Source organism: Montipora foliosa, chromosome 8 (genome assembly GCF_036669935.1).
Source record: "Montipora foliosa isolate CH-2021 chromosome 8, ASM3666993v2, whole genome shotgun sequence".
Taxonomy (NCBI): domain Eukaryota; kingdom Metazoa; phylum Cnidaria; class Anthozoa; order Scleractinia; family Acroporidae; genus Montipora; species Montipora foliosa.
This window is the reverse complement of record NC_090876.1, coordinates 35,893,750-35,903,749: the sequence shown is the minus strand read 5'-3', so window position 1 is coordinate 35,903,749 and position 10,000 is coordinate 35,893,750. Positions and strand designations below refer to the sequence as shown.

Here is a 10,000-nt window from a genome sequence, read left to right as displayed (position 1 = left end):
GAACTTTGAACCAATTGATTAAACGTTCGACTTTTTCTCTGCCGAAATCAAGAAGGGCTTCCATATCTGTAGGCCAAGCATCATGGTTGAAGACAGTCAACTCTGAGATAACCCCATTAACTGTAGCAGTTTTCTCAGACTTGTGCTGAAGCAATGGCCGAAACCTGTCTTCAAGTCCTTTCAGGCAAAGCTGTACTGCTTTCTCAATGCTTTTGGGAACCTCGTCACTGCCACTGTGATGAACTTGGGAAGCAATGTTCCAAACATTGGCCGATCCTGATTTGGTAAGTTGAATTCCCTGAAACATTGGTGGCTCACATTGCGTTTTTGCGAAACTTGCTAGAAGGGTTTCCATTCTTCCACCGGGAATTGGTCGTTTAGGCAGGCTCTTAATGTTTTCAACTGTTTCCTTTAGAATAGCAAGAGCGCTTGGAAGTATTAAGTCATTTCGTTGGAAATGCAGGCTTAGTTTACCAAGAATCTGAAACATATCAGCAAGAAAATGGCAAAAAACAAGGAAGGAAACCTTTTTCATAGCGCGAGCAACATTCATACATACGTACATACATACATACATACATACATACATACATACATACATACTTAATTGACCGCTCCCCATAGGGGCTTTTCAGGGCCAATGAAACACAATCAACGAAACGACAGAACACAACAACAACTGCTAAGAATCCCAACTGGCCAGAGGCAAACCAGTTGGCTATTTACAAGTGCAGCCGGGAAGTTGAACCAGGGACTACCAGGAACAAATTCAACGAGTGGTCAGAGCGGGTCTTGAACCCGGGATCTCCGGGTCTCAAGGCAAGCGCCCTAACCACTGGGCCACACTGCCTTTGATTTCTGCTTTAGGAGACGTTAAGGCTAAGTGCTCCATGTGCTGTAGAACAGCTGCATACTGCGATTCATCTTTTGCCAAATCTCCATCCTTCACTGGTTGAATGAACACGTCAAGGGCTCTGCTGACATGTGGTAACCACCTTGAAAACCTTTCACTCGAGTTGGCTGCAACACGTCAATTCCAGGCTGGCTTCCAAGGGTCTTCAAATCTCGCTTGCTTTTTGGGCTGTAGTGGTATGTTTTCCACACCAAATGAAGGACGTCGTAAACTTGAGTCACCAGATGGCAATCCCGTTGCATGCTAAGAAGAGCAAGCTCCAGGCGGTGAGGAAAACAGTGGACTTCAAGGAAATGGGGAACATCCTTTTTAAGTAATGCGGGAACACCTCCTTTATGGCCCATGTTTACAGAGGCGCCATCAGCCCCAAATCCAGTCAACTTTTCCTTCCAGTTTGGTACCTCTAAATCACCGAATGCTGATTCAATGGCCTGGACAAGACCTAATTCAAATAAAGGCAGCAATTACTTAATCTATAAGCTTGGCCAAATACCATTTGAAACTTGTTTTTTGTTTCTACGTCAGCTGTTTTACTGTAGTTTGCATATAATTTGTAAACAAAAAAAATGGCAGCTCTGAGTTTTTAAAGTAGCACGATTCAAACACACGAGATAGTTTGCGAGAAATTAAAAGTTGCAGCAGAGTCTCCTTCGATTTTCCTTGACAAATGTTAATCTTCGGTTTCTCCCAAACGAATCTCTTGTCGTGCTATTTTATGTCTTTTAAATAGTCGAGAACAAAATGTCAAGGCAAGGCAGCTGAGGTAAGGGGTCAGCTGTACACAAACAACCTGCTAGCTAGCCCATACAGGTGAAATAGGTTAAGTCGCAGCCGGGCCACTAAGCAATCCACACGGCCAGCAATTATCTCTGTATCATGACGCAACTAAGAGTACCACTAACTGTAGCTGCACTAACCCTTTATATTTCGTGAAAGGAAGCTCCTCCTTTGTAACAAAATACGCTGTATTTATTTTGATCGTCATCTCTTTTTGCGCATCTTTGTCGTTCTGACTTCGCATTTTTTGGAAAACTGCACTTAATGGTCCTTCTGATGCTGGTTTCCGCTTACCAAGTACATGGTCTCGTGCGCGCGTGTGACGATGGCTCCTTCCTTGAATGGATAGGGTTTCTTTCTTAAATGATGTACAGCGGGTGACAAAGTCTGTTTTGCCTGCTATTTCGGCGCCAGCCTCTTGACAAAATGTGCAATACATCACGTTTTTTTGTGGATCAAAGTTTACCCAGGTAAATTCTTTCTTCCAATTGGCGTTGTACTTTCGCGTAACAGTATCACTATGTGTAGTGGAAGTACGGGGATGTTTTGTAACTTTTACATCATTTTCATCACTGATCTCAGATGAAGCCCTGGGCCTTTTGGTGCCTGGTTTCAGTATAGTGGCGCTGCCTTTAGACTTTGGGGAAAAAAAACTGGTGATTGCGATCGCTGGAGCTTTTTTCCCGCCACTAGGTGCAGTAACAGGAGCTGTGGATACACTAACATGAGCCGTGGGTGCAGTAACAGGAGCCGTAGGTACACTAACTGGAGCCGTGGGTGCAGTAGCAGAGGCTGTGTTATCCTTGGGCGTACAAACATTACACACCAGTGGTACAAAATGGTTTGGCTGATATACAGCACCAGAGCAATTGTCAAGATTGCCGTCTCTTGACCACAAAATGTAGATCGGCAAAACGTCACCGGCACTGCTTACGCGAGGATGTACCAATCCATGGATCAGTGGTCTCAAAGCGGGGTTTGTGTTTGGGTAAACAGAAAAAATTGGCCGTGTTAACACTGTACTTAATGCCATCAAATGTACAACACTGCTCCAAACCTTGTCTTTTGAGGCACTCATAGCTTCTGCTTTTACGGCTTCAACTGCACGTATGGTTGACTGCCACTCTTTCTCGCCTGGCGACGTCAGCATTAAAATAAACAGTGTTTTCTCTGAGTAGGAACACTCCGCATTTGCTTCAGAGAGCTTTTCGTGATTAGCATAGAATTCAGCGTTTAAAAATAGTTCACAAGCAGTCAGAAATCGTAAAGTTCCATTTGCCGACTCATCTCCCTTCATTAAAACTGACACAGAATTATACAAACAATTCCCGTACCCGAAAACTTGAAGAGCCCGTAGACCATGTGGAAGATTTTCATCATCCGGAATCAATGCTGTTCCAAGTGAATCTTCTTCATAGTTGTTGAAGGTTAGTTCCGAGATGCTTTTCTTATGGAGAATTTCCTTGTGTTCTCCCTTTAACTTGATGACTTTTTCGGTTGCTGACGGATCGCTGCTTGCGAATAGATCACGTACTTTTTCAAATATTCTCTCGAAGTCTGTCATTCTTCATTACTATTTCCTCAGCAAGAGCAATAGAAATAAGCAAATGACAGCCAGCTACGCGCGAATGGGGATTTCACATCAGTTTATTGACAGCAGCGCTGCGCATAAAAGACTACACAGACATTTGACCTCCAGCTGTGATTCAGACAAAGAACTCCTCTTTGTCTTATCTGCATGAGAATGTGGTATGGGGAAGTCTCGGGAGAAAGTGGTGTTGCCGAAAACTTTGATGTGGCTTTTATTGATATTTTTGCAAGAATATCACGTTTACCTCTGATTTTTTATATCCAAAACAAATCCCGCTCATACAAAGCCTTTGAGCTGACTGCATGTAAACTTTGTCATTCACCAAGGGGTCTATCTATTTTTAGTAATTGTGCACAGCACCATCAACTCCACGTGTTGCCTAACCTGCGAGAGCATCCGGTTTTTTCGGCACTAGCTTCACAAATCACAACGCTTGTGAAACTAGAGCCGATAAAACTGAATTCTCTTGCAGGCTACGTGTAGCCAGATCAGCGTGAAAAGTGCCTGACTTAACTTTTCTCAGGGAAAATTTAATATTTCTTCATGAAACACATTTACTCCAACAAAAGTATTTTTATTGATGAATATAATAAAAACAGCTTTTATTTTAAAAAAAATGCAATAAACGCAACTTACAAGAGCATACGACTTGCCATCTTTTGTGTCAAAAATTTAACTGTTTCTGTCGGGGTGGCCTGGGTGTAAGTCAACCCCCGCTGGAAGTAGTTTAGGCTCTCCCCAGTTTCTCCCACCTGAGTTTTCGAAGCTGCGATACGCAGATCCTTATGCCAGAACTGTACACATGTCTTGCCATGCAAGAGGAACAGATTCATCATTGAATTTACACAGAAGAAAAGCTTGGTAATATTTCTTTAATTTAACGATGATTCAGTTAAAAAGCGATAAAACGTGAAGTCAACTTTATTCTTTTGAGCTTATATCCTTTGGTCACCAAATGGCGACTTTCGCCGATAATTCACTCGCCATGGCGACCAAAATGGTCGCAGCTGGGAGCGCTGTAAACAAAGGTATCCCAGGGTGGATCGGGTGGCTAGCCAATCCTCCAAGATCTACCAAAACAACGTTAAGTCAATCTCTGATAAATATTTTTACTTAATTAAAGGTGACGTCTGTGTGTTTTCTGGGAAGCTCACATATGTGTTTTATTTCTAAGCACATTTGCAAAACTACAGTATGTGTATGCAGGGAAATAAAGTACGATTTTGTTTATTGCAAAATGGATGGAGAAGTCAAAACCAGACTCCTCCCATCTCTAAAATGTTAAAATTTTATCTGCAGAATAATCTTACAATTACGGTACTTCAACCAGAGCGTAAATCAATTTCCAAAACTATTTAGAGACATCGGATCCTAAATTTTGCAACAAATTTGCCCAAACCTAAAGTTTAAATCAAAGGGCTCGGCCAAACCTATCATTATTCTACGCAGTAATTTTCACACAAAGCAGAAAAACACTAAAAAAAGAAAATCCCACCGACACATGAGGAATTTAGGCCAAACTAAAGCTTACCTCGGAGGTTTGGTTGAACTTGAACATGTTGAAGGCTCTGCCATTTTCAGGCGAGTGTGCAACCTAAATAAAAACGCCAATAACGTTAAAATAGCATGAGTTTCCACGCTTATCTTTCCTTGAAAAGCATAAATATAGTTCTAATTGCTATATCTAAAAGTTAAATGGCGAATACATCAATTTCTTTGAAGAAATATAAAGCTGACTACTCACGTTTTCTCCACAACGCCAAAGTGCTCAGGTTGACGTTCCAGACGCCAGCTCAACGCAATGACAGGCCAACATGAGCATGCGCAGAATGCTCGTCTCCGAAAAAATTACTTCCGGCCGCGTATTGTAGACATCGTGTCCTCTATGTTAAAGTCCCTAATAATTGGCCCTCTACTCTTTTTGATCTATATAAATGACTTACCAAATTGCTTAAGCTTAGGCTCTCCTAGAATGTATGCTGATGACACGAATGTTACCTTTGCTGCATCTGAAATGCTTGGTCTTGAGACCCAAATCAATACTGAACTGAAAAGCGTTAATCTCGGGCTCAAAGCTAACAAGTTAAGCCTCAATGTGGCAAAAACTGAGTTTATGGTCATTAGCTCGTGTCAAAAATTGCAGTCTTTAAATGAAAAGACAATAAATGTTAATGAAGAGGCTGTCAAAATAAACCAAACAGATCACAGTAAAGCTCTCGGACTGAACATAGATGAAAACCTATCCTGGAAGGAACACATACACGCAACTTCAAAAAAGGTCGCTTCCAGTATCGGTGCACTTAAGTGAGTCAGACCTTTTACCTCAATGCATACCGCTATTAAAATATATAAAGGTCTTGTCGAACCACATTTTGACTACTGCAGTGTTGTTTGGGATGGCTTGTCCCAACAGCTGAGTGAGAAACTACAAAAACTACAAAATCGCGCTGCTAAAGTAATTACTAAATCAAGTTATAATACGAACCCTAACTATCTTCTCAACTCTCTCAGCTGGGATAACTTATCAGTTAGAAGGACAAAGCAAAAGGCAAATTTAATGTACAAATGCGTTAATAAGCTCGCCCCAAATTATCTTTGTAACATGTTCACTCCGAGAACTCTGTCCTTTGACCTTCGTGACGCAAGTCAAAAATTGTACTTGTCGAAATCAAGAACTGACTACCTCAAGCGTAGCTTCAGTTATAGCGGAGCTTCTCTTTGGAACGAATTTCCTAAGGATATCCGCACTACAAAATCTCTACGCAACTTCAAGAGAAGAATTGATAAATGGCTCTCTGTTGGGACTCCCACACGGCAAATATGTAAAATTACTGATGCCAGGTAATAGAATAACCCCAGAACATGAAATTACCTGGAACAACCAAAATATTTTGGTTGACAAAAAACCTTTATTTTACAAAAGCTGGTTTCATCATGATATTGTACAGGTCCAGGACCTACTAAATGTAAACCGGGAGTTTCTTTTAACATTGATACACCATTCACCTTGTACCACGGTCTTATAAATCCTATTCCAATCGAGTGGAAAAGATCAATTCGGAATTTAAACAGACCTTTACAAATCGCTTCTCCCGAAACTTCCATGCCAACAACATATCCTAGCACTCGAACTGCATACAAAAACATCCTTGATAAAACTTTTGTATCATGAACAAATGAAAGCAAAGTTCTAAACTATGGATTCACCAAAGAGAACATTCACGACGTCTACTTACTCCCTTTCTTAATTACAGACGAAACGAAGCTTATTGCTTTCCAGTATAAAATAATGCATAATATTTTGCCATCACGCTCCAGTTTATTTCACGCTGGCCTTGTAGATGATGACATGTGCTCTTTGTGCAAGTTAGAAAAACAATCGCTTGTCCACATGTTATATAATTGCAGCGAATCCCTCCTATTTTGGGAAAAATTTACGCAATGGTGGCAAGAAAAATTTTCTGAAACAATTGTCCTATCAGTAAATGCGATTTTATTTTGCTGGCACCAAAATGCGAACAATAAGAGAGTGCTCAATTACATTCTTATCATCGCCAAATATTACATCTTCACAACATGTGTCTGTGACAACAAGCTGAGCTTTGAGTGCTTTCTTTTACGTTTAAATAGCAAGTTAGACGTCCTGCGTATGATAGCTATAAAAAACAAGTCACTAAATAAATTCGAAACAACTTGGGCACCTCTTTTGTAGTTTATTTATTTATTTACTTATTTTATTGTTAGCTATATTTGTTATTTGTTTTGTTTGTGGAATTACAATTGAGAAAAAATAATAAGTAGCATAATTAGCAAATATATTGTAAGTATAAATGTAAGGGTAATATTAGTACTGTAAGTAGTGTAAATTTTGTAGTTGTAAATAAAATTGCATTGCATAAAAAATATATATATATAAATAAAAAAAAATATGTAAACCAGTTAATAGAAAATTTTACTTAAGATGAATTTCTTCTTTGTTTCCTATTGTCATACTGATATTTTTACCGTGTTCATTCATTCATTCATTCATTCACACCATTGGGACAGACATTGAATAGTTACAATAATGGTATATCTTCCATTGTTTAGCAGGAACAGTGAAACTTGCTTGAGTTTTAACTAGAGAACTGCCATTACTTGAATTATCTGAAGCCACTGTAGTGGGTACATCATCAGTTTGTGTTGAAACATTGACAAGTATGATGGGATCAAAACAGCATTGAGTTGCTGTGTGAGACAGCGATCAGCACTCCTTGAAACTGGTGGAGCATTGTGAGGGGCACTGTAGTCCAGTAATTCCATGTTTGATTTAGACTCTTGTGCCGGAGTAAGTGTACTTTGGGCAGGAGTACTCTGACCATTATCAGGTTTCAACAGTTCTAGAACTGCCTGTAGTAGAGCAAAAGGATTCCTCGAAGAGTATAAATAAATGCTTGTGATGCATTAAATATACCCAGATACAACAAGCAGTTAATTGCATGTACTTCACACTTTGTGTGTACGTGGGAAACGAAATAATACCTCCAACTTAATTTTGGCATTTTGATCGATTTATTTGTTCAAACAAAATATACATAGAAATACAGTACATCGATGTATGTCTATTTTTCTTTCGTCTCTGCATCAACATAATATATAGATTTAGCCAAGCCTTAAAGCGAACCTCCGTGGTAATTTATTCTTACTGCTTGTAAGGTTTGTGAAAATAAAAGGTTTCGAATTGTCTGCATTTTGATGTTTTCGGTTGCTGCTTTAATAATTAAATCATTTTCTTTGCTTTCTTCTATAGAAAAATTCATTGCCTAACTAGTGAATCCCACAGTAAATTTTACGCTAAAAACTGATATCGCATGAATCAGGAAGCGATGAGTGCGACATTGGTTTTTCCAGTGAAATTTACTTTGTAATTCACCAGTTTGGCAATAATTTTTTCTTGAACCGAATGAGTTTTAAAAGAAAACAAGCACACCCTCAGCGAGCGAATGGAAAAGGAAAAAAAGCCATTTTAGAGTCAACTGTCAATAGCCAGCGAATAGTAATCAAAAAATTACAAGCCATGAAAACAACTTTGTCAGTTCAAGGTCAAAGAAGAGTTTTACTGATGTACTTTATTCCACTTTATCTCTGAAAACAAGATCATTCACATTTTGATGTATTTCATTGAAACATGCCAGGTTGGCTTGGTACAAGAATCGGCAAACTACGGCAACGCAACCAAGAAAGGAGAAACTTCAAACACGATCTGCTTCAACACTTAAATAACGTTTGGGTGCTTTAAACAAACTTCTGAATACACAAGCTAGTGAGATTTCTCCCTTATTTTACGAGAACTCATTGCGATTATGTGTTTATAACATAAGGGCAAAAGGTTCTTTTCACTGTCGAGGCCCAACAAAAACCAGTTGGGCAAATGCATTAAAAAAGCACTTGTTTGCTGGCATTTTAGAGAAAAACAAACAAACAAATCAACTTTTTCTTTATGTCCAAAAGAGTACAGATTAATTCCAGTTGACAATAAAAATTCGATTCTCATTCCTGAACAAAGGAAGAACCGATTAAACCAACTTTTAAAAAGAACAAACGGTTTAGTGCCCAAGGAAAGAATTTGTGTGCTAAGTGTGAGCTATGACTGGTAGTCTGTTTTGTGGTTGTCATTCTCTTTCGTTCTGTCCTTTCCTTTCTGTTCTAGACATAGGTCCTCCAGGCATCATGTAACCTGTCAGAGCTTCTAAAGATATGCCAAAAATTGCAGTACAGAGAAACAAGCAGCTCTAAGCAAATTAAAAATAAACCCTCAGCTTTAACTTTACATCCCGCTGATGCTTGACTTGAATAACTGCGTAGCCACCAGTGTGGACCACAGATATCATGATATGTCAAACTGGATTGAAAACAGTGAAAAATGCAGAAAGAAAACATCTTCCAAACTGTTTTTCACCTGAACACGAAAAGCGTTGACTGTGTAAGAACTTTTGTTTATATATAGTATGGCCGTGTAGCCGCGTTGAGCCACAGAAAACGTGCGGAAAATGAAGCCTCGCTTATGTTCAGGTGAGCTAACCTGGGTTGAGCCTGCAATCCAATCGCAAACCAGTACCTGGTCAGTGGTCAACTTAAAAAAAAAAACAGCTGACATCGGTGAGCTCTAAGGTTGAGCCAGCAATATGGTCACATGATACTTTGTTTTTACAGGTGTCAATTAATCAAAAGATGGATGTCCAATATCAAAGATGTATGCTGTAAACTAGCATGATACTGGTCACATTGGCATACATGGAGGGGTGGACGTACTAACGTATGTACGGACGTTCATGACGTCATGGCTATAAAACAAAATTTTTCTCGCATCGATGGGTTACCATATTTTCTTAACTATGGTGCTCGGCGCACGCGGAGCTCCGCTAATAACAGTTAAGGCGCATGTTTCATGCCCCGTTTTTACTTCAATTTTCACACGTCTTCAAAGTAATGGGGAAGCCAGCTTGCTATAACTTAATTATGAGCTTAAACGCATTTAAAAGATAGTGGTATTTTAGTAGCGGTAAGTCTCATACGAATGCTTGACTTTATACTGAATGATTAAAATAACTATTCTTGAAGAAGAACGATAAACAAAAGACACTAACTTTTTCGTGGCTTCGAGGTTGAAGACGATTCTCTAGACAGCCTCGTAAATTGACTTCAAAGCTTTCTCCTGAAAAGTGCTTGCTACAAACATA

General features: G+C 39.4%; 1 pseudogene; it reads right to left on the bottom strand.

The window, feature by feature from the left end:
• LOC137968751 (reticulocyte-binding protein homolog 2a-like) overlaps positions 1-490 on the bottom strand; it is a 2,988-nt pseudogene extending 2,498 nt beyond the window's left edge.
• Between the last annotated feature and the right edge of the window lie 9,510 nt (positions 491-10,000).